This window comes from Hemicordylus capensis, chromosome 4, assembly GCF_027244095.1.
Source record: "Hemicordylus capensis ecotype Gifberg chromosome 4, rHemCap1.1.pri, whole genome shotgun sequence".
Lineage (NCBI taxonomy): Eukaryota > Metazoa > Chordata > Lepidosauria > Squamata > Cordylidae > Hemicordylus > Hemicordylus capensis.
In genome coordinates this window covers 290483298-290507857 of record NC_069660.1, presented here as the reverse complement: position 1 = coordinate 290507857, position 24560 = coordinate 290483298, and the positions used below count along the sequence as shown (strand labels likewise).

The 24560-nt window shown below is 43.8% G+C and overlaps 1 protein-coding gene across 9 annotated transcripts in view; it reads right to left on the bottom strand.

Moving 5' to 3' along the window:
* Positions 1–24560, bottom strand: part of ZFPM2 (zinc finger protein, FOG family member 2) — a 563228-nt gene that overhangs the window by 41400 nt on the left and 497268 nt on the right. Inside the window, exon 1 of one of the 9 annotated variants that reach the window (XM_053244788.1) lies at positions 1518–1537. The exons of the other annotated variants lie outside the window; for them this stretch is intronic. The gene's annotated coding sequence lies outside the window, so the exon portion shown is untranslated. Of the gene's footprint in view, positions 1–1517; positions 1538–24560 lie in introns of those variants that run through there. 9 annotated transcript variants of the gene reach the window in all.

Here is a 24560-nt window from a genome sequence, read left to right as displayed (position 1 = left end):
TAATGGGATTATGTTGCTTTCCCTAATCCCTCCTAGCTAGCTGATATTTCTACTATATATACTTAGAACATAAGAACAGCCCTGCTGGATCAGGCCCAAGGCCCATCTAGTCCTGCATCCCGTTTCACACAGTGGCCCACCAGATGCTGCTAGAAGCCACAGGCAGGAGTTGACGGCATGCCTCTTTCCTGCTCTTACTCCCCTGCAACTGGTACCCAGAGGCACCCCGCCCCCGAGGCTGGAGGTGGCCTACAGCCCTCCGACTAGTAGCTGTCAATAGACCTCTCCTCCATGAAGTTATCCAAACCCCTCTTAAAGCCATCCAGGTTGTTGGCTGTCACCACATCTCATGGCAGAGAATTCCACAAGTTGATTATGTGTTGTGTGAAAAAGTACTTCCATTTGTTGGTCCTAGATTTCCCAGCAATCAATTTCATGGGATGACCCCTGGTTCTAGTGTTATGGGAGAGGAAGAAGAATTTCTCTCTATCCACTTTCTCCACACCATGCATGATTTTCTAGACCTCTATCATTTCTCCCCGCAGTCGTCTTTTTTCTAAACTAAATAGCCCTAGGTGTTGTAGCCTAGCCTCATAAGAAAGGTGCTCTAGGCCCCTGATCATCTTGGTTGCCCTCTTCTGCACCTTTTCCAGTTCTACAATGCCCTTTTTTAGATGTGGTGACCAGAATTGTATGCAGTACTCCAGGTGTGGCCACACCATAGTTTTGTATAAGGGCATGATAGTATTAGCAGTTTTATTTTCAATCCCCTTCCTAATGATCCCTAGCATGGAATTGGCCTTTTTCACAGCTGTCACACATTGAGTCGACACTTTCAACGAGCTGTCTACCATGACCCCAAGATCCCTCTCCAGGTCAGTCACCGACAGCTCAGATCCCATCAGCATATACTTGAAGTTGGGGTTTTTCGTTCCAATGTTGGCACTGTACACTTGCCAACATTGAACCACATTTGCTACTTTGTCGCCCACTCACCCAGTTTGGAGAGATCCCTTTAGAGCTCTTCACAGTCAGTTATGGATTTCACTACCCGAAAGAGTTGGGTATCATCTGCAAATTTGGCCACCTCGCTGCTTACCCCTGTTTCTAGATCATTTATGAATAAATTTAAAAGCACTGGTCCCAGTACAGATCCCTGGGGGACCCCACTTCTTACTTCCCTCCATTGTGAAAACTCTCCATTTATACCTACCCTCTGTTTCCTGTCTTTCAACCAGTTAGCAATCCACACATGTACTTGTCCCCTTATCCCATGACCGCTAAGTTTCCTCAGGAGTCGTTGATGAGGAACTTTGTCAAAACCTTTTGGAAGTCCAGGTATACTATGTCAACTGGATCACCTTGATCTACACACTTGTTGACACTGTCAAAGAACTCCAAAAGGTTGGTCAGGCAAGATTTACCTTTGCGGAACCCATGCTGGTTCACTCCCAGCAGGGCCTGTTCTTCTATGTGCTTTACAATTTTATCCTTGAGGATGCTTTCCATCAATTTACCTGGAACGGATGTTAAGCTAACCGGCCTGTAATTTCCCGGATTGCCCCTGGATCCCTTCTTGAAAATCGGTGTTACATTTGCTATTCTCCAGTCCTCTGGTACAGAACCTGATTGCAGGGATAAGTTATATATTTTAGCAAGGAGGTCAACAATTTCACAATTTCACTTAAAAATACTACTACTAGTTGTAGATGGTTCCCTGTCCCCAAAGGGCTCACAATCTAAAAATCTAAAAAGAAACATAAGGTAGACACCAGCAACAGCCACTGGAATGATGCTGTGCTCGAGTTTGATAGGGGCAGTAGGTCTCCCGCTACTAGATATATGAGAGCCACCACTTTAAACAGTGCTTCTTTGCTCAGTTAGCAGGGGTAAACCTCTGGAAGAAAAGCATCAACTCGATTGCTCTGGGGATGCATCTGCAGGTGCACTGCAGCAGCAATTACTGGCCTTGTGGAAGAAGTGATGAGCAACCCTCCCACATAGCCTTGGGACTAAGCAAGGCAATGTGGATTGGTTGTTGCCCAAGCAATGGGACCAATGATTATGTATCCTTGTCACTCTAGATAAGCATGAAACAAGAGAGGAAAAACGACTGCTCCTGGTCACTGTGGAGCAACTCCAGTGTGAAGGCTGCAGCAGCCTGCTCACGCCTCTGCACTTTCCCATGGTAGGGGCCAGAGCTGGTAGGCAGAATCCCACGTTTGATTTCTGCTGTGTGTCAATAATGATATTCACATGGCTGTGTGGGCAGGTGGGGGGAGGCTGTTCCAAACTTACCCTCACCCCAGACAACAGCAAAAATGTTGCTGGGAGTGCAGACTGCTAGCAGCACAGATCTCCGGAAGCCAGGATGACGTGTTCTGGCCTCTGGGACTCCCACAATGTATCATGGACCGAATGCAGTGCATTGGGGAATTCTGCCATCAGATGGGCACTCTAGGCACCTGTCTCTGTGTCTCCTTGGGCTGTGTGCAGCCTGAGGAAACACACAATCCTGGCAGCTGGGTTAAGGGAGCTCTTGCTCCCTTTCACCTCGGCTAAGAGCCGGGCTTAAAGGTAAGGTTTGGCTCGGTGGCAGCACCAAGATCCATGTGGATCCTGGTGCTCCACACAACCAGCCTAGCCCAAGCTGGGCTGCTCATGAGAACAGCCTCATGGTCTTCTTCTTTGGGTGGCTTGAAGTGGCTTGGTATTGTTTGTGAGCAAGCAGTGAGGACCACCACCAGCAGCAGATTTATGTGAGTATAGCAGCCCAAAATGCAGCAGCCAGATTGGTCTCCAAGGTAGCCAAGACAGATGACATCATGCATGTATTTAAACAGTTGCACTGGCTGGGGGTAGGTTTCTGGGCAAAATATAAAGTGCTGATTTAAACTTTAACTTTAAACTTAACTTAAATGTTTAAACTGCTGAACAGCTAAGACTGGGTTACCTAACAGAGCGCCCATCACTGCAAGATCCCCACTACTCATTAAGATCATCAGGTGAGGTCCATACCTGGGTTAGGGTTAGGTCATCTGGTAGCAACTTTGGATCGGCCCTTCTCAGTAGTCACATCTAGGATGTGGGTATAAGTGGTTTACAGGCCTTCAAAAGAGCCATAAAGGCCCATCTCTTCAGCTTGGCATTTAATATTTAAGTGGTTTAAATGGTTTTAAATGAGGGTTATGTTAATATTTTAAATGGTCTTATCTTATTTTTATTTTATTTTTACATTTTTATCTCGCTCTTCCTACAAGGAGCCCAGAGCAGTGTACATACATGGTTATTTTTATCTTCACAACAACCCTGTGACGCAGGTTAGGCTGCGAGAGAAATAACTGGCCCAGAGTCACCCAGTAAGTTTCATGGCTGAACGGGAATTTGTACTCGCAGGTCTCCCCAGTTCTAGTCCATTTTGGAATGGGCGGTAGATAAATGAAATAATTAATAAATCCTTGTTCAAGTCAGAACAGTCCAAAGAAGATTACGGAACTTCTTTTAGAATACATGGAAGTTGATCAATATGATTCTTGTGCTGGTTGAACTGATACTGTAGTCTGTCTTGAGTTTCTGAGGAAAATGTAAACAAATAACAACAACAAAAACAACTTGTAGGTTTGGCCTGCAAAACTCGTAGTAACCTGTCTCATGGAGTTCTAAGTCTATGCAATAATCTTACTTATCTGAAACACTGATGATATAAATGTCAGTTATTTTGGATGCCCCAAGATATTTGGATTATAGATGCCATGCTGTACTTACATAAATGCTACACCAAGAGGCCTTTCTTATGATCCTGTGAGAGGGCGGGAAGGCAGCAGAAGCTTGCTTTCCCCACAAATGATCTGGGTGGGTGGTCTGGGTGCGCAGAGCATGCGCCCAGACATTCTGTGGCTGCCATGGGCAGCGTGGAAGTGCGGGGGTCAGGACGCATCATCCCAGCCCCCAGAAATCCCACAATGCACCCCACAAGTGTACGGTGCATTGTGGGAACCTCCCCAGCAAGAGGCGGGTGCCTCTCAGTGCTTAATGACTGGCTGAAAGCAGCCGGCGTTGACACACGGTCAAGTAAATGGGGTCAAGGGAGTGCTCACTCCTTTAAACTCGTTTAAGAGCTCGGCCTCTTAGCTGGGTTTGCCACTAAGGTGCCACAGGGAGCCGGTTGGCTTCCAGCGATTCCCACGGGCAGCCAAGCCTGGACTTAAGCTGCTCTAAAACAGCCTCGAAATGTGACAAAGAAAAGAAGGCTTCAAAAACAAACTGTTTGAACTACAATTGCTTGAACTAGGCAAGATGCCTCTAGATACCAGTTGCAGGGGAGCAACAGCAAGGGCGAGGGCATGCCTTCATCTCTTGCCTGTGGGCTTCCATAGGCATCTAGTGGGTCACTGTGTGAAACAGGATGCTGGACCAGATAGGCCCTGGGCCTGATCCAGCAGAAATGTTCTTGTGTACCGTTAGGATAGGAACTGTATAATTGCTTCAGTTTCTGTTTATCTGATTAAATGCTGTGGACGTTGGCTGACATCCAGACTAATGCTGCATTGGGCTTAGCGCAGCATTAGTGCAGCATTCACGCTTAGCGCAGCATTGGGCTCCTGCTAATTTGGCAAAGACGCGGTGATTCTCTTTATTTAGCAGGGGGAGAGTAACTGGCCCTATCCACCTTCAGCACAGTACCTCCAGTGACCATTGCTGGTGTCTATCTTGTGTTTCCTTTAGATTATGAGCCCTTTGGGGACAGGGATCCATCTTATTTATTATTTCCCTGTGTAAACCGCTCTGAGCCATTTTGGGAAGGGTGATATAGAAATCGAATTATTATTATTTCTTGTTTACACAGTCAGACAGATGTTATTGACTGGTTTGTTTTATCCAGACATTGAGTCCTTCCCAAGGACCTGGGATGGCTGAATTTTATTGTCAATTGTTATAGATATCGTCGCAGAATATAGGCTGTTCCCAGTAAAGCTGCTTTTTGTAATTGGCTGATGGTGATTTCTGTGACCCCTATGGTGTTGAGGTGCTCTTCAAGGTCTTTTGGAACTGCACCCAGGGTGCCAATTACCACTGGGATTATTTTGGTCTTTTTCTGCCACAGCCTTTCAATTTCAATTTGTAGATCTTTGTATTTTGTTGTTGTTTTTGTTGTTGTTATTATACCAGTGGATAGCAGAATAGAAGAAAAAGAAACAGAAAAAAAATAACAAAATACAAAGATCTACAGGTACAAATTGAAATTGAAAGGCTGTGGCAGAAGAAGACCAAAATAATCCCAGTAGTAATTGGTGCCCTAGGTGCAATTCCAAAACACCTTGAAGAACATAGGAACATAGGAAGCTGCCATATACTGAGTCAGACCATAGGTCCATCTCGCTCAGTATTGTCTACACAGACTGGCAGCGGCTTCTCCAAGGTTGCATGCAGGAATCTCTCTCAGCCCTATCTTGAAAATGCCAGGGAAGGAACCTGGAGCCTAGATGCTCTTCCCAGAGCGGCTCCATCCCTTAAGGGGAATATCTTGCAGTGCTCACACTTCTAGTCTCCCTTTCGTATGCAACCAGGGCAGAGCCTGCTTAGCTTAAGGGGACAAGTCATGCTTGCTATCACAAGACCAGCTCTCTTCCCAATCATTTATGAATAAATTAAAAAGCACCAATCCCAGTACAGATCCCTGGGGGACTCCACTTCTTACTTCCCTCTGTGTAGATAACTGTCCATTAACCCTGTCCTTCAACCAGGTCCACACATGAACCCGTCCCCTTGTCCCATGACTGCTAAGTTTTCTGAAGAATCTTTGATGAGAAACTTTGTCAACAGCTTTTTGAAAGTCCAAGTATACTATCAACTGGCTCACCTTTATCCACACACCTTTATCCCCACACATACCTTTATCCGCACACACGCACCTCAACACCATAGGGGCCACAGAAGTCACCATCAGCCAATTACAAAAAGCAGCTTTGCTGGGAACAGCCTATATTCTACGACGATATCTATAATAATAGCAACAACAATATTGATAATACAATTCAGCCATCCCAGGTCCTTGGGAAGGACTCGATGTCTGGATAAAACAAACCAGTCAATAACACCTGTCTGACTGTGTAAACAAGAAATGATAATATAATGCTGCACTAGTGCAAACATGTTGCTCTAATGCAAGAATGTTGTGCAAGCAGCCCAAGAGCACAAGAGATTGTGCAACCATGAGCTTCCACTCAGCTACTTAATCTTCTTGCGTGTGTGCATCTTTATCAGTTGCCCTAGTGCAGCATTATTCAGTCAGTGAAAAATGGTTTATGTTTTATGAATTAACACTGGACATTTGTAGAAGCAGAATCCCACATAAGATCAAAGTGGTGCCATGGTCAGCACAGCCATGCAAAGTGTTGAAGGAAAATGAAGGTGGAGAGCAAGGATGAGCGAACCAAGTACACTCTGATCTGGAGTGATTGCTACTCCCCCTTCTCTACTCCACATAAGTCATTATATTCTTTTCCCAATTTTTTATCAAACCCATTTCCAACTTATTTCTGTCTGTCACAATAATATTTTCATGAGGAGTGTTGTAACCTAATTCCTTCATTTGAATAATACATTCATTTTTAATTACTGCAACTTGATCTCAGATTATTCAAATAACTGTTTCATTTTTTATGCTTACCCTGACCCCAGTGTATTTATAGGCTTTTATCCTTACCTGATACCAGTGTAATGTAATTATAGATTGTATTTTAATCATCTACTATATCCTAGTGAGTTTGTTTAAATAACTCCAATCCTGAGTCTTTTATTTCTATGCCTTTTAAAATTCTACAATGGCATTCTCATTGCATAAAAGCAATATTTTTGTAGTTTACTACAATGAATGAACATTTTGCATGCATTGCTGCCCATGTTTCTCATTTGAATTTTAAAAAGTTACCAAACGTAGCACTCAACGTAAAATTAAAAAATGACTTGTAAACTAACACGATGCTTTCTTTAATATTTGCTCTCACCTCCTCTCAAATAATTTTAGTGTCAACACAAATACATTTTTTTAAAGTCACCCATTTTTATCCAAACACAAAAACAAACAGTTCATTACTACTGCACACCAAAAGTTCACTCCATTTTCAAGGAAGGGTCAAGAGTTGGAATTTAAGGTGCTTCCTCCCATTTGTCAGATATGGGGGCTAGTCTCACGATTAACAAAAATCGGGCAAGGAGAGCCTAGCCTGAATTTTGTTAATCGTAAGAACCACTGGGCTCAGTTGCGAGCCCGGTGGTTCTAGAGCGGGTAACCCGCTCGAGAACCCCTGGTCAAAAACCAGGTTTGCGGAGCGAGCGCTCCGCAAACCTGGTTTTTAGTATCGTGAGTAGCCATGGCGCAGCTTCACGCCATGCCTACTCATGAGTAGACCCCTGGAGGGGAGGCGAAAAGCCGCCTCCTGTCTCCGGGGGTCTCCCCAGTATGCCCTGCACACTCGCGCAGGGCATACTGGGGCTTGCGGGGGCCACGCAGGCCACGCTCCCCCCAGCCCCCGCCAGCTGCGTCACGGAGCCAGCAATTGTGTGGGTGGCCATTCCGGCCGCCCAGGGCTCCCTCTCTGCTTATGAGCAGGGAGAGCGGCTTAGCCCGCTCTCCCCGCTCACTACCCCAAACCGGGTCTCACGAATCATGAGACCCGGCTCATGGTCTATGATTGGACATAAACCATGTCATTTACTTTTTAAAAATGCCTCTTGGTTTATACCTCAATACATGCTGAGCTACAGTCCTGAATAGAGGTAAAGAAAATTTAATAATCAACCCAAACCAAACTTCAACCTACTTTTCCTTTGATAAATGTTTTCTTGGTCAGTGGTGTTACCATAAACAAGCAACAGCTGGAGATTGAGACTGATTATTGGTCTGTGGCTGATCCATATATATTTACACATCAACCAAGCTCATTATGGTATCTGTAAGACTGGATGCTTCTTTATTACATGGGAAATTCACCACAGTGTGACTTTTTAAACTGGTAAGCATCTCTTTTGGATACACTTCCATGTGGTATGACCTTTCTGAAGAATGTTGACAGTTCTCTGGTAATCTTAGACTTCAGTAAGTGGGAATATATTACAAAATTTTTCATCACGTCAATGACAGGTTAAAAGCCACACCAGAGTGGTAGATCTACCATGTCCAAAATAAACATGAAAACCAAGCTTATGCTCAGTGAAGCAAAACAAGATACAAAAAAGTATGTGTGGCCGCATTCGCATGTTAACGGGAAAACAGAAGTGTGAAGGAGCCTGAGGTTGAATTTCTTGTACATCCAAATGCATGCAACTGCAGTTCTGTCAGAAAAGCGACCCAAGATTTCCCTTTCCAAACTCCAATTTGAACCCTCATTGTTGTGAGTTTCGCTGCTCCTACCTGAGGTTTGCATTCGGCAGCATTACATATGAAGGCAGAATTGGAGTTACAGCAAGCTGTAACCAGAGTTGAGGGAGAAAGCTCCTCCTTCACTCTGTCTGTGATTGGCTGCTGGGCTGTCCTTCATGCCAGAAGGAAACCCACACAGCCAGTTCCCCTGCCCGTATAGCAAGTTCCCCCTCCTCTCGGCAGTCTTTGAGACTGCAATCTTGAACATCTGTGAAGCGCACAGGTGGGGGCGGGGGAGACCGTGGGTCCAATGGACCCTCATGGGTCCTGCTACATGCATATGTGGCCTGTGATTAATGATGATGATGATGATGATGATGATGATGATGATTGGATGGATGAAAAGGGGCTATCCCTATAATAGCTGGCCTAAACAACTTGTGACCCATTGGGGCACCATCCATGATGGCACTCATTAATAGCTTCTAAGCCAGGGTTGGGCACATCTGGCCCTCCAACTGTTGAACTACAATTCCCATGATGGGAAGATGGGAATTGTAGTTCACCAGCAGCTAGAGGGCCAAGTTTGCTCTAAGCTGTACAAAGCTTTTTGCAGTCTTGGCAGAAACTGGTCACATTGTCAGAGTTCTTAATTATCTGGTTTGAATACAAATTTGCTCACCTCATAATGCTTGGTTATACTACCAAAAAGTCATTTCCCAAAGGAACTCTACTATGGCTCAGAATAGAACATGAGTTTCTACACATGTGCTTTTAGTTTAAATCAATTTTGAGAGGCAGTTAAAAATAAGAAGGTAATATAATAAGATGCACCAAGTAGAAACCTTGGGGAAGGGAACAGAAATTACATGTTTTTGAGCCTAATTCTCCAATAAGGCTCATAATTGCTGACCCAGTTCCAAATTGAGCTATTAGGAGTTTGTCCATCACTAGCAGAAACCATTATAGTCAGGTAGCAAAAAGAGAGCAGGAGAAAATAATGGATTGTCACTTCCAAAAATGAAGGGATTCGCTGCAAAGATTTGTAGCAGATGTATCTTAAGCAAGTGGAAAAGTGCTTCAGAAGACAGTATTCTCCATCCCTCCTTTACAGACTTCAGAAAAGGAAGTCACTTTGCTGGCAAAAAAGGAGGATTACGCTACTTTTAATGGGTAAAAAAGGTCTATTCTTGCTTCCCTCAAAAGGTTAACTTTTCTAGTTGGAACTTAAGTTTTGTGAAATATGGACACAGTGGAAATGACTGGCTCAAAAAATCCAACATAAAAATAGTACAGAAGACCATGAGAAAGATTCTAAATTTAGTAAATATATTTGTCAAAAATGAATATTCCACCTTCTAGATTCAGAGAAAGAAAAGCATTATTCCCTCATGGATTTCTACCACCACACTCCCCCCCCCGCCTTTTTTTTTTGCTGATAATAATGCAAGCTTCATTAGAATAATAAAATAGCAATTTTCGCCTAGAGATCAAAGAACAATCTGTTAGATAACAGCTGAATCTCTAAGAAAAATATTAGGAAAACTTTCAACCAGATCTTATGGTGAATCAAAACATCTATTGCAGTTTCAGAAGGCAGTAAAATGTGGAGCTTAAAAACCAGTACAGCATGGAATTGTGGATGTGCTGGCTCTGAATGGAAATAGATCCATGAAGAATAACTATGTCAACTGATATATGAGTTTATTTCTATACAACACTTGAGGAAGGGCTATAGCTTTGCATGCATCTGCTTTGCATGCATCAGATCCCAGGTAGACTTGTAAAAGAATATTCTCCAATTCATTTAATAGAATGGGTAGACTAATTCTCTGAAATATTATCTCCCATTCAAAATAATGCAGGAGAATCTGCTTTTCCAAGTCTAAATTATCAGGTTCAGTCCCCACCATCTCCAGGCAGGAAAAATATCTGCTACCAGCCCATGTAGACAATACTGAACTAGATGAACCAATGCTATCAGTATAAAGGAAACTTCCTATAGTACACTACAGGATCCCAGTCTATAATTCATTGGAGCACAGGGACCATACTTTGAAAATCGCACACTATATTGCCTGGACACATTCCTTTCTCTTGATATTCACTCATATGTGGAAGAATTTAAAATAAAAAAATATATCCAAAATTTTTTAGTTATTATTTCCATACATTTAATTTCTACATTGAACTGGATCTCATGTAAAGGGGAGTAACATAGTGGGACTGCTAGGGCTACCAGATCAAAACTGATTGAAAAACAATCACATGATGTAATTAATCACTAGCTGAACCCACACAGAGCATCTTTATGGTAGTTTACTTGTTTTGGGGGTTTTTGCTGACCCCGCACAGATCATCTGTGCGGTAGTGCAGTGAGCCTGTGGCATCCCCCCTCTCTCCACACCTCTCTCTCTCTCTCTCTCTCTCTCTCTCTCTCTCTCTCTCTCCACACCACACTCTTGCTCACTCTCCTCCCACTCTCTCGCTCATTCTCTCCTCCCCACCACTCTCTTGCTCTCTCCCCCCACTCTCCCCTGCTCTCTCCTCCCCACCACTCTTGCTCTCCCCCCACTCTCTCGCTCTCATCACCACCACTCTCTCCCTCACTCGCTCCCCCCACTGCTCTCTTGCTCACTCTCTTCCCACCCACCACCACCACTTGCTCAACTCTGGCTTTCCTCCCCCCACCCCAACTCTGCTTTTCCTCCCTTCTTTCCTCCAGCTCTGCCTTTCCTCCTTTCTTCCTCCTTCCCCTCACTCTGCCTTTCCTCCTTTCTTCGTGTGCCCCTAGTTCTCCCTGACTCTTCCCCCCTTCAGCCTCTTCTCCCTGACTCTTTCCCCGGATATCTTTGATGCCTGCCCAGCCTGCTTCTCCCCAGCCTGCCCTCCCCACTTCTCCCCCGCTACCACCTCACCGCCTGCAGTCAAGAACCACCACCACCTGACCCTGGCGTGCACGCAGGCCTCACGCCACTGCCTCCTTGCCACCGCCAGGACTACCGCCGCCTTCTAACCACCCACCCTGAGATTTCCCTCGGCCACTTTCCCTCTCTCCTCAGCCCAGCAACAGCCTCTCTCGCCGGCTTCTGTAGGCTTCGACCTCCAGAACAAACTACCCCCTCCCTCCCCCTCTCCATCATTTCACCACCCTCTCTCTCCGGTTTCTCTTTTCCAATCTGCCTTTCCTTTTTTCTTCCTCCATCCCCCCCCCCGACTCTGCCAATTTCTGCCTGCCTCCCTCGCTGCCACTCCCTCTCCAGGCAATGGTTCCAGGCATCCAGACATATCCAGACGTAGTTCTCTTTCAGGTCGCCCATAAGAGAATTATATATATATATATAGATGATCAATGTGTTGACTGGTTGTTGAAATCATTCTTTGGTATTTGGCTTAATGCAGGGATGCACAGCTTCAGCCGTTTAGCTATGGTTGGCCTACAACTCCCATCATCCACAGCAGCCAATAGTCCTCAGGCATCATAGATTGAAACTGATCCAATCTAATACTGCAAGAGGGATTGCTGGACACCACCTTTATAGACTCTGCAAAAACAGTGGAGTCCAAGTCGGCACGAAGCTCCCCACATCATATAACCCATGGGAAAATCCAAATTTTCTCACCAAAATGACCCTGCGCCCTAATTATTTATAGACCTATTCCAAATAAGACACCTATTTGCACACTAGCATTCCCAGATTTAAGAAATATTGCTTTAATTTCTTCAAAATGCAAATATGGGAGCCACAATTAATACTAATCCTGAAGGGGGAAGGAGAGGACTTGAACCCTATCATTATGCAAAGCATTAAAACTGCTCTAGAATTGACTTCGGGTCACATATAACCACATATGTCTTGTCTACAAATACATTTACATGATACTGTGGAATTATCAGACTTGTATTTGAAACTAATTTCTAAAGAAAAAGCATCTGTAAAAGTGGTGATTCTTTTATATTTAGCAGAGGGAGAGCAACTATCCCTATCCTACCCCACCACAGCATTCTTCCAGTGGTTACTGCTGGTGTCTACCTTGTATTTCTTTTTTTGGCTGGTAGCCCTTTTGGGAGAGGAAACCTTATTTATTTATTATTTTTCTTTGTAAATCCATATAATAGCTCTTTTGAAAACATTTGCTGAAAAGTAATATACAAATATGTAGCAGCAGCAGCAAAGATGTGTCTATTTAAATCTAAAACCTAGGCCCTATGATGATAAATACTATGAGAAACTTCTGAAATAGACAGATGGTTCAAAACCCGAGGCAGTGTTTTTCTGAGAAAGGAAATGAGGTCTAAATGGTCAAAACAAAACCACACAAAAGACGCTGTTTTCCTTTGTCATCAAGATAAAAACAACTGGCCAGATCCACTGTGGCAGCACAGCCAACACAGACTCTACCCCAAACCCTGAAGCAGAACAAATGCTGTTTTGTTGGAAAGTAGCCCCAGTCTCCTCTGAACTGATTATTTTTAAACGATTCAGCCCAAAATGCAGGCAATGAGGGGTAGGAAGTCCAGAATGCCCAAGAAAGACTGAATCAGCATGCTATCTTGGAACTATAATTCCAAAGGAGGTCCTCTCAATTCATATACAATTCTTCCAAAAGGGAAAGGAACCCTAAAGGAGAATGGGTGATGGAAAGAGAAACACACCTGCCTTGCCTCAGGGTACGTTCCTCTTTCAGCAAAATGATCCAAGCTAGTGTTGAATAGCTTCCATTTGCATCTTGCTGTGCCAGTTAGGACAGGCAATCAAAACATAAGAAAAGGTCTGAATTCTCCTTTCTTTAAGTCATAATTCTTAACTGACTTAAGAATTATTAACTGGTAATACACATTTTGTATTACCGAGAGAGGAAGAGGAAGAGGAAGGAGGAGGAGGAGGAGGAAGAAGAATACAACCAAGGAAATCAGTATTTTCCTAAGATAAGAGGTCACATTCTAGGATTCAAACAAATTTTGGGTTTTATTTTATTGCAGAATGATGCACATTGATTTAATTAAACTAGCCTTGATAATAATAATTCAAGGTTTAGGAATAAACAAGCCTCTACATAATAAATTCTGGTTTCCATACTGTGAAGCGATCTGCAGCTCTAAGGAAGAGGTGCATTCACTACTATGATGAAGTCTAAAGCACACTCACGCTGCTTACAGCGATGGAGGTGCTCCATGGCTACTAAGCAGTGACAGTACATTTGTGACAGTACTCCCATTGGGAATGATGGAGATACTATCACAATTTACACACTGCTTAGTAGCCACAGAGCAGACAGCTGTTGCAAAGCAGCCCTCAGGGACATATTTTCGGGTGGCACAAAGGGCTTGCTGACAAAGGGAGAGTAATTAAAAAGTGGTTTCCCCCCTGGTGCATTTAGTTGGGAATTGCTGTTAGCCTGCTCCTCTTGCTTCACTGGTGCTTCCTTACTTAGTATGTCAGCCTCTAATTATATTGACATAATTGAGAATTTTTTAAAATTGTAATATGTTTTTATCTATTATGCTTTTAATCTTTTTATTAATTTTAAATCTTTATATTTTGTATTAGGTTTTTAATTTTGTAAGCCGCCTTGAGATTTTATACTAGGCGGTATATAAATTCAATCATAATCAATCAATTAATCAATTTGTGTCTTTATTCATGTGTACTTTCAGGGGGGTTCTTGAAAGCCCATCCTTGCCCAAATGAACCTACCTGAATATTCAGATCTTCTGTCTCCCTTGTCCCATCAGCATCTGATGAGACGGAATTCAGAAGATTGATCTGTGACTGTGTCCAGGTTGTGGCAGACCATTCTTGCCTCTTCACAGTAGTGCCCGGTGTGGGCACCGCCTGGGGGTGGTGGTGAGTGGCACCTTTAAGTATAAATGTGTAGGTGCTTACCTCTGCTACCACTGCACCAGAAGCTGCTCTGAGCAGCAGCGCACCGCCCAGCACCTCCTGCAGCAAGGTATTGGCTCCACCACTCACCTGGCCTCTACACGAGTGGAGGCCATTTGTGGCTACACAGATGGTCTGTCATGGGCATGCTATCGGACTCTGAGGATGAGGATGAGACAGGCAGTGTGACAGTGGAGGAGGGAGTGCAGCAACCTCAAAGGCAAGAAGTTGCAGAGGCAAGCGGGACTGACTCATGGGACATTGAAAAAGAAACAGAGCCTAGTACGACAGCTCCTGTGGAGGAGATGCAGCTGATCTCAACTGTAGAGAGGTGTCAGTCGAAGAGACAGGAGGAGATAAGGAGATGCATGTGCAGAATGGCTCGACTAACAAGAGGAGCTGCTGAGTCAGGGACCTATGATTGAAAGCACAGGGCTTCAGCCTATTTAAGACGGCTTCGCCTCAGCTGCATTGCTGGTAGCAACGTTGTGCGTTGGTGAGCTACCCAGCTGTGTTCTTGCTTGTTTTGACTGTGCTTTGACTCCAGACCATTTGGACTCTGTTTTGTGGAATTCGACTTGGACTTGGTTTGACTGACTGGATATTGTAACGATTCAGACTGGCTTTGGTTTTGAAATTGCTTACTGCTTGGCTCTGACATTCTCATTTTGACCCTTTGTCTACTTCACGCTCCATCTGCTGATATATAGCTCTAGATTAGCCTGACAGGTTTATGACATGGTCTCTGCCAAATAGTTGCTCCAAGCAGCTTTCAGGTGCAGTGGTAGCAAGCACCTACTAATGTATTCTTAAAAGTGCCTCTCGACGATGATGCCCCCCTGCCGCCGGGCAGTGCCTGCACCAACCGTTAATGCTTCCTCTTGAGCATCTTTTTGTTTCCTTATTTGCCCCATGATTTTTTTTTTGCCATGATATTGCTAAAATGGCATTTTATTTGCTCCTGGTTTTATATGTTTATTTGCTGTTTTTATTGCTGCTGCTTTAGGTCTTCCCCCCCTTTAATATAGTTTTTATTTTAGTGTTTTATACAGTTTAGTTCAATGTGGTAACCAATCTTGAGATTTTAATATAAAATGGAAAAGCAGGATATAAATATTTATGGTAAAATAATACTGACACATTACACACCCTTATGAGGCCAGAGGAAGAGCTCCACCTATGCAAGAAGTAAGCACACTAAATGCCCTGCAGGCTTGTTTCGCAGGGCAGCACACCAGGAGAAGGATTAGGAGGCAATTCCAGCTTCTCTTCCCTCCCTGCAAAAGCTCTGTTTACTTATAGAAATACATCCCCAAGGGCTATGCTCTACCCTCCTAATGGTGCATAATGTCAGCCTCTAAGTATTTACCCGGCCATGTGCAAATAGCAACCACTCCACAAAGGTAATATAAGAACTGGGCCTTAGACATCTGATTATGGATGGCATCTGAAACGTGTCAGAATCTCCAAATCATGGATTATTGTTCACTAGCTAGCTTATAAAGAAGCTACTGTTCTGATGAGAAGATCAGCTTCTACTTAACTATAGCTCTGGAAAATGTAAGGTTGTGATGATAATTATGTTGCTATATTCTCTTAACTATTAGATGAAAGGGAAAGTGTGAAATAGTAATATTAGAAGTCAAATTATGTTTATATTTATCTGCCGTTTCCTATCTGTAACAATGATTTGATAAACAAGTGCCCAGCATGTGTAAAAGTCTTCTGGTTAATAGCACAATTCTGCTTGTTCTACATTAGAAAAATACATAGTAGCAACAGAAAAATAATTATTCACATCAATATGATCTTGGATATGTTTGACAAATTAGAACTATTCTCTCATCCTATATTTTTCCCAAGTCATCTATTTCTACAAGAAAAGGGAATCTGACTATTCAAAAATACATTTTGGTGTACTACATCTACTGAATTATGTAATGTCCCATTTTCATGCCTCCATTCTTTTTGCCTTCACAACAGCAATGTGAAATGGCCCATTATTATTCTCATTGAGAATGATGACACTGCCACTCAGAGTAATATGCTTATGGTCACACAATAATTTGACGGCCAAAGTGAGACTTGAACCCTACTCTCCCAGATTCCAACCAACTTTCTAATCACTGGCCACACTGACACAGGTCAGCAAAAGATCCTTCTATGCAAGCAAGAGGATGAAGAGTACAGGGAAGCATATTGGTTGATAACAAGACTAATGCTGTGCTTGTACAAACATCTTGGGCTACAAGGATGTTGCGGTACCAAAGTTCTACTTGTGTTCCAGATTAGTGTTGTGCTGGCACAACAAAGTGTGCTTGCACATAGGGGTGTGCACGGAACCACGGAATTGCGGTCCGGCACTGGGCTGGGGGGTTCCTTTAAGAGCGGGCGGAGGGTTTACTTACCCCCCCGCCGTTTTCCCCCTCCGGCGCCCGTAGTTCTTTTAATAATTGGGGCGGCAGGATACCTCCCTGCCGCCCCTTCTTATGTTTTGCTGCTGCTGCCGGCTACGCTGCAAAAGGCTTCACTAAGCCTGTAGCATGCATGCACGTTGGAGGAGACATGAAGCACGTCGGCGCACGTCGGTGGAGATGTGAAGCGTGCGTGCGATGTGCGCGCACGCTACAGGCTTATTGAAGCCTTTTGCAGTGTAGCCGGCAGCAGCAGTAGCAAAACATAAGAAGGGGCGGCAGGGAGGTATCCTGCTGCCCCAATTATTAAAAGAACTACGGGCGGCAGAAGGGGAAAGCGGCGGGAGGGGTAAGTAAACCCTCTCCCTGCTCTTAAAGGACCCCCCAGCCCAATCACCCAAACCCTGAACCGCCCATGTCCGGACCGGTCCAGAGGCCTGTAGAGTGGCCTCCGGAATGGTCCGGGCTCATCACTACTTGCACAGGCTAGCAATGCATTGCACAACCTTGTATGTATATGTCCTGGAGAAGGTTGTTGCTAGTGCAACATTATAGAACACCACAACTTTGCGGGACTTCACCATCTACTTAAGTGTGTGCACTTCCTCTCATTGTGCTAGCACAACACTAGTCTATATGTCACCCACTGTTCTGCTGTGCAAATACAATGCTTGCAAAAGCGTACATGATGAGCATATTATTCTGTCACCCTAACATTCCACCCTGGGGCTGCTGCAGAGTACCAAGGCAGCATCAAGGCTGCTCAGAATGAGCAGTTGTTGTTGTTGTTGTTATATTTATAATAATAATATATTATATTACACTGCAGTTGCACTAGCAGCACTTCTGCTGTTTTTACTATTGCAGCTAATGGGGAAAACAGCAGCAGCAGCTGTTCATTCTGAGCAGCCCTGATGCTCAGCCCTAACACTCCAGTCTGGGCTGCTGCGGAGTCCCAAGGCAGCTTGGGACTCTGCAGCAGCCCAGAGTGGAGTGTTAGGATGACAGGAGGCCATGCATCAGGTCAGCCAGAGAGCACAAGGGATTGCACAACTTGAGTATCCAAGCAGCTCTATGACCTTCTTGTATGTGCCCAACTTGGTTGCAGCATTTGTCTGACTGTCAGCCACTGTTCCTAAGCACATCAGGCATTATTAGTTGTTCAAAGGATCACTATTGCACAAATGTGAAAGTGTTGGTCACTGCAGTACTACCATGGTTGTAGTCCCAGTGCTGCAACAGTAACGTGATAACTGTGTAAATATAATGCAGGAAAGGAAGAGGCAGATTTGCGGCAGTGGGGGATATCACTGCAGTGGGTAAACGTATTTGTAATATGTGTGTATATGTGTATAAATATATCTACCATTCAAAGCAACAATAAATATATCTCTCATTCAAAGCAACTAACACAATAACACACAAACAAATTAAACCACATCGATTACACAGATAACACGTAAAGCATAGAGACTGTTCTCACGAGCAGCCAAGACCTGGCTAGGGCAGCTAAGCCTGGGCTTGGCTGCCTGTGAGAGTCGCTGGGAGTTCCGTGGTTTTTGGCAGCGCCTCGGTGGCAAACCCGCCTTGGGAGCTTGCCAGTTAGCCAAGGTTAAGGGGTATGAGTGCATCCTAACCTGAGCTAACTGTTCATGTGTCAGCACCGGCTGTTCCCAGGCAGCGCTGACACAGGAGTAGGTTCCCGGTCATTGCTGGAGGATACCCACAATGCACCGCACATTCACACAGTGCATTGTGGGTCTTCCAGGAGCCAACCTCCATGTTGCCTGTGGGGGGCGGCAGCTTGCCTAGGGGCATTATCCACACATCCAGCAACTCTTGCAGATTGTCTGCGGAGAAGGAAAGTACAGCAGCCTTCCCCATTGCCCACCCTCAAGCCCATTCACAGGATCGTAAGAAAGGACTCACTGTATTTGAATAGCAGAAGTCCTAAATAACAGGAAAGCACTCTCAGATCCATCTCACTTATCTTCTGTCATATGAGCAGGAGAAGGACAAGAGATAAGTTCCATGTTTCTCAAATGTATCCCCCCTTGATTCAACATGGGAAATACATGTACAGAAGCTGTACAAATTCTGCAAATATAGTTTGATATGTGAGTGCACATCTAATTCACCACTGAACCAGTTCAATAAGTTGTTTGATGTGGATAGGGATTTACCAGGGCTGCTCACTTTCGGCCCCCATGCAGATGTTGGCCTACAATTCCCATAATCTCTGGATATTGGCCACTGTGGCTAGGGATTATGGGAGTTGTAGTTCAAAAACAGCTAGGAGGCCTAAGTTGAGCAGGCCTGGGATATACATTCTCTTCTGGGAGCACTAGTTGCTGAACATGAGGTGAATTATCTCTACATGACCTTAGGAACTTAAGATGCTTTCACACAGCTAGCATCAGTTGAGCTCAATCAGTAACCTTGGAAAGGTCCCATATTCTAGTGGTGACATGAGTAATTAGAAATATAGCAGAGTGCCACTTTTGAAATCATGTGCCCATTAAGGCAACTGTGGTAATATGGCTGCATTCCTATACACAACCCAGCTGATTTCATTGAGATTTAAGCAGCATGTAGGCAAGACTGCAGTCATTGTTCCAATACTCATACAATTAAATACAACCAAATTTGTAGTGTGCTCTTATCTGATTCATATCATAAATCTTCCTATGGCTTTGACATAGAAAATGTTAGATAACTGGTCTTTGGTTTCTTCAGCTCTCTTGTTCGTAGTGATTTTTGATTCGCCTTTTCCCTATCCTGAAATTGAAAGGAAATTTCCTTTTGTCAGCAAATACATTTCCCATCAGAACAAACTAAGTAGAAGATGAGCACAGATCAGAGCAATATTAGAACAAAGAACAGGAAAATGTACTGTCATGCCAATAGGCTCGTTACACAGATACACTAAGGTATTGTTTTATAATGTTTGCATTGGTTATGTCTCAAATAACAATGTAGTGAAACAGGTCTGCAGAGTCTGTAACGCGTTTGCCATTTGAGGTTTGTGGAGCATCAACAAAGCTAGGGCATAACTCGTTTGGATTTGAACTTCTGTTCTGCTGATTCAATGGACTTTAATTGGTGAAATGGGGATTTCCTACCTCCCTTCTGTAGGCTTCTATACCCTCAAATATTAAAGCTGATCAAAAATTAAAGTTTATCCTAAAAGAAATGATAGTTTCATACTAAGTAAGAATACGCCAGTGCAGTGAGATACAGCCTAACAGAACTCCACAACTTACTGCACCAATGCAGTGAGGAAGTGGCCATTTTTGACATCCTGCCCTTGCTCAGGAAGCCCTTTGTGCCATCCCAAAGTATGTCCCTGAGGGGCTGTGCATCTATTTTTGAGTGTCACAAAGGGCTTCCTGAGGAAGGGGAGGGTATAAAAAATGGCTGCTCCCCCACCATAGCAGTGCTGTTAGTTGGGAAGCTGTGTTAGGTTGCTCTCTCACTACACTGGTGCATCCTTGCTCTGCATGTCAGCCCATGAAATTTGAAAGTTCAAGGAGGTAGTATTTAAACAGGAAAAAATTCACCGGGGGGGGGGGGGCAAACAATTCAATAAACTCTTGTAAAGTTTCAAGGGAGATGGCTTATTGGTGTTTCGTAGGGGCAACAGCTTGTGTAATTTTTCTGTGGGAACATATATTTGGAAGGCACAGAGCACATTCAGAGGCAGGGAAGGTCTGTGAAATGCTCTTCCTCCCCGTATATGTGCTGAGGAAGTGGGAGAAGCCTCCAGCTGTGTCCTTGGTTGGTCAGTCAGGATATCAGCACTGGAAGTGCTAGACCTCTTCATGGTGGTCAGCTCCATCTAGCTGCCCATTTTTCCCTTGGACATTCTAAGCCCTATTCAAACATTATGTTGTACCTCCATTCAGAGATCTGTACACTCGTACATGTTTTTGTGTGAATGACCATACCTGTGTTCATTTTTAAAGCGATTAAAAGTATGGGCCCCTTAAGTGCATGGTACAGATAGGAAGTGTTCTGCTATACCTGTGTCCAACATAACATGTGAATAACTATACCTGTGCACAGATCTGTACCTGTGTATACTGTACACTTGTGTGAGTGCAGAACATAACACATGACTAGGACTGTAATGCTGCATAATTCCAGCAGTGTGCCAAAAACAAGAACAGCAACCAGATGGAACCAGCAGCCAGAAAGAAGCCCAGTGCTTCTTCCACTGCTGCCTGCAAAGGCCCAGCATATATATATATTTTAAATAAAAGTCTCAGGGTCCTGTGAAATATTGCTAAAATTGACTTGCCATTTTTGCTAGGTAATAATTAAATATTAAAAATGATAATTTTGGATCGCCTCTACAAAAATCCACTCCTGAAAATTGGGCGCACCTCTGGAACATGAACATGCAGCACACAGGAGCTGCAGGAGGGACAGAGAAAAGCCACTCCCTGTCCATGAATGGAAGGGCCTTTTGTTATCCCAAGAGCAGCTCAGGATGCAAGCCACCATTCCCCAGTGAAAGCAACAATATACATGTGCATATAGTATTAGGTACATACAGTAAGTGTGTCTTCTAGTTAAAGCTGTCCATAGTACTGTTTCTTAAACCAGATGTGACATGGGAGAATCATGAACAGGAACCCCCGCACTTCATAGGACATAGGAAGCTGCCATATACTGAGTCAGACCATAGGTCCATCTAACTCAGTATTGTCTACACCAGTGTTTCTCAAACTTTTTGGAGTCAAGGACCGCTAAATTCTTCGTGCAGAGTTTCAAGGACCGCTACATTCTTCATGCGCAGTTTCCCGGACCAGCAGTTAGTAAAGGGGTTTCAAGTCTGTCTGTCTATCTATCTATCTATCTATCTATCTATCTATCTATCTATCTATCAGACTTCTGTACTGCCCAAAACTTGCATCTCTGGGCAGTTTAGAATGAAAATAATATAAGCATTAAAATAATTAAATTTGGAATCTTTTGCAAACATGGAATATTAGGGGTTCTTAACCTTGGGTCCCTCAGTTAAACTCCCATAACCCCCAACAACAATGGCATTTGGCCATTATGGCTGGGGATTATGGGAGTAGAAGTCCACCAACGTCTGCGTACCCAAGGTTGAGAACCCCTGAATCTAAAAGCCTGGGTGAACAAATTTGTCTCCAGTATGTCTGGAGTGGAGGTGCTTGTGATTACTCAATGGAGAGGGGATGTTGGGCCATTAGAAAAATTCAAAAGCTACATGGGGCCAATGAAAACAACATAAAAGCAAGCCCCACTGATGCAAGAGGGAAACAGCGTTCCCTCTCAAGGCGCCTCGACCACAACAGGCAGCTTCAATCAACCAACCTTTGGCTGCAAACAATGAGCATGCAAGAACCAGCAGCCCTTCAAGTGGCGCCCACTGCCATACTTTTTCCTCCATGCCCCCGCACCGCATACAGTTTGAAGCTGTAAAGATAGGGAATAAGATAGCTGTAGGAAGATCTCAGCAGCACGTGGAGGCAAGGCACAAGAAGGGTCCCATGCCTCCGTGATACTCTTCCTCTTCCGTGCCATGTGCAAAACTGAGGAAGTGAGTGCCTTGATTTCAGTTGGGGGGGGGTTGACTCCCAGTCAGGGACCGGCACTCAACCCTTCGGGGACCGGCAGCGGTCCAGGGACCGGTGGTTGAGAAACACTGGTCTACACAGACTGACCGCGGCTTCTCCAAGGTTGCAGGCAGGAATCTCTCTCAGCCCTATCTTGGAGAAGCCAGGGAGGGAACTTGGAACCTTCTCCTCTTCCCAGAGAGGCTCCATCCCCTGAGGGGAATATCTTACAGTGCTCACACATCAAGTCTCCCATTCATATACAACCAGGGCAGACCTTGCTTAGCTAAGGGGACAACTCATGCTTGCTACCACAAGACCAGCTCTCCTCTCCTTCAAAAACATGCTATACAGGTCAAACTCGGAAAATTAGAATATCGTGCAAAAGTCCATTAATTTCAATAATGCAAATTAAAAGGTGAAACTGATATATGAGACAGACGCATTACATGCAAAGCGAGATAAGTCAAGCCTTAATTTGTTATAATTGTGATGATCATGGTGTACAGCTCATGAAAACCCCAAATCCACAATCCCAGAAAATTAGAATATTACATGGAACCAAGAAGACAAGGATTGTAGAATAGAACAATATCGGACCTCTGAAAAGTATACAGTGTACTGTGCTTGATTGGCCAGCAAACTTGCCTGACCTGACCCCATAGAGAATCTATGGGGCATTGCCAAGAGAAGGATGAGAGACATGAGACCAAACAATGCAGAAGAGCTGAAGGCCGCTAATGAAGCATCCTGGTCTTCCATAACACCTCATCAGTGCCACAGGCTGATAGCATCCATGCCACGCTGCATTGAGGCAGTAATTGCTGCAAAAGGGGCCAAACCAAGTACTGAATACATATGCATGCTTATACTTTTCAGAGGTCCGATATTGTTCTATTCTACAATCCTTGTCTTCTTGGTTCCATGTAATATTCTAATTTTCTGGGATTGTGGATTTGGGGTTTTCATGAGCTGTACGCCATGATCATCACAATTATAACAAATTAAGGCTTGACTTATCTCGCTTTGCATGTAATGCGTCTGTCTCATATATCAGTTTCACCTTTTAATTTGCATTACTGAAATTAATGGACTTTTGCATGATATTCTAATTTTCCGAGTTTCACCTGTAGTTTGTATTCCCCATGACTGACTGACTGACTAAGTGCCATCAAGTCAGCATCGACTCTTAGCAACCACATAGATAGATTCTCTCCAGGATGATCTGTCTTCAACTTGGCCTTTAAGGTCTCTCAGTGGTGCATTCATTGTTGTCGTAATCAAGTCCATCCACCTTGCTGCTGGTCATCCTCTTCTTCTCTTTCCTTCTACTTTCCCCAGCATTATGGACTTCTCAAGGGAGCTGGGTCTTCACATAATGCATCTAAAGTATGATAGTTTGAGCCTGGTCATTTGTGCCTTGAGTGAAAATTCTGGATTGATTTGTTCTATGATTCATCTATTTGTTTTCCTGGCTGTCCATGGTATCCTCAGAAGTCTTCTCCAGCACCAAAGTTCCCAATTCCCTAAATTAGCATTGCCACCAGCTGCTAATTGCCCCATATGACACCTATATGTTTGACCCCTTGGAGCAAACAGCAGCTTTGACTGCAAATGTGTTTTTATTTTTTTAATTATTATTTTTTCAAAAGAAAAGAAAATGGCGTAGTGGGGAAGGGGCACCCAGTTCCAATCCAAAACTTGCTTACTTGCAGCTGCTGCAAACATTAAAGAAAAATCTGCGTGAGATCCTGCTCACGGATCTCGTGCTTATATCTAGTTTTGGCCATTAGTGGTTACTCACAGATGAACAGAATAATCAAGTGAGACACACACATCTGAATGTTCATACCCCTTATGGAAACAAATAGGGGTTTAAATTTTTTTTTAATTTTGATAGTTTAATTTATGTAATGTACCCATGGAGAATATTATAGAAAAATTCTTCTGTCTCAACACCTGTGAAAATATGGCCTGAGAAAACAGTGTCTAATTGCTCTTTCACTGTAAAAGTGTCTGTGTATTTTTTCTAATAAAAAAGAAAGCACTGAACTGCACAATAAAAGATTCTATCATTGCATTACATTTTCAGTTATAAATATAAATTTCACAATGTTGGATTTTAATAGGCTGGAAGCTCTGCTTTATTGACATGATTGGAAGCTAGGTAAACTGGGGTAGCATTCTCGAGCATCTGGGTATAATTTACTTTGAATGTATTCATTCATTTTAATATCAGTTTTGCCTTTTTTTAAATTCAGAGAATTCTATGAAATGGGGGGAGGGGCCTAAAAAAGAGATTCTATCCTTT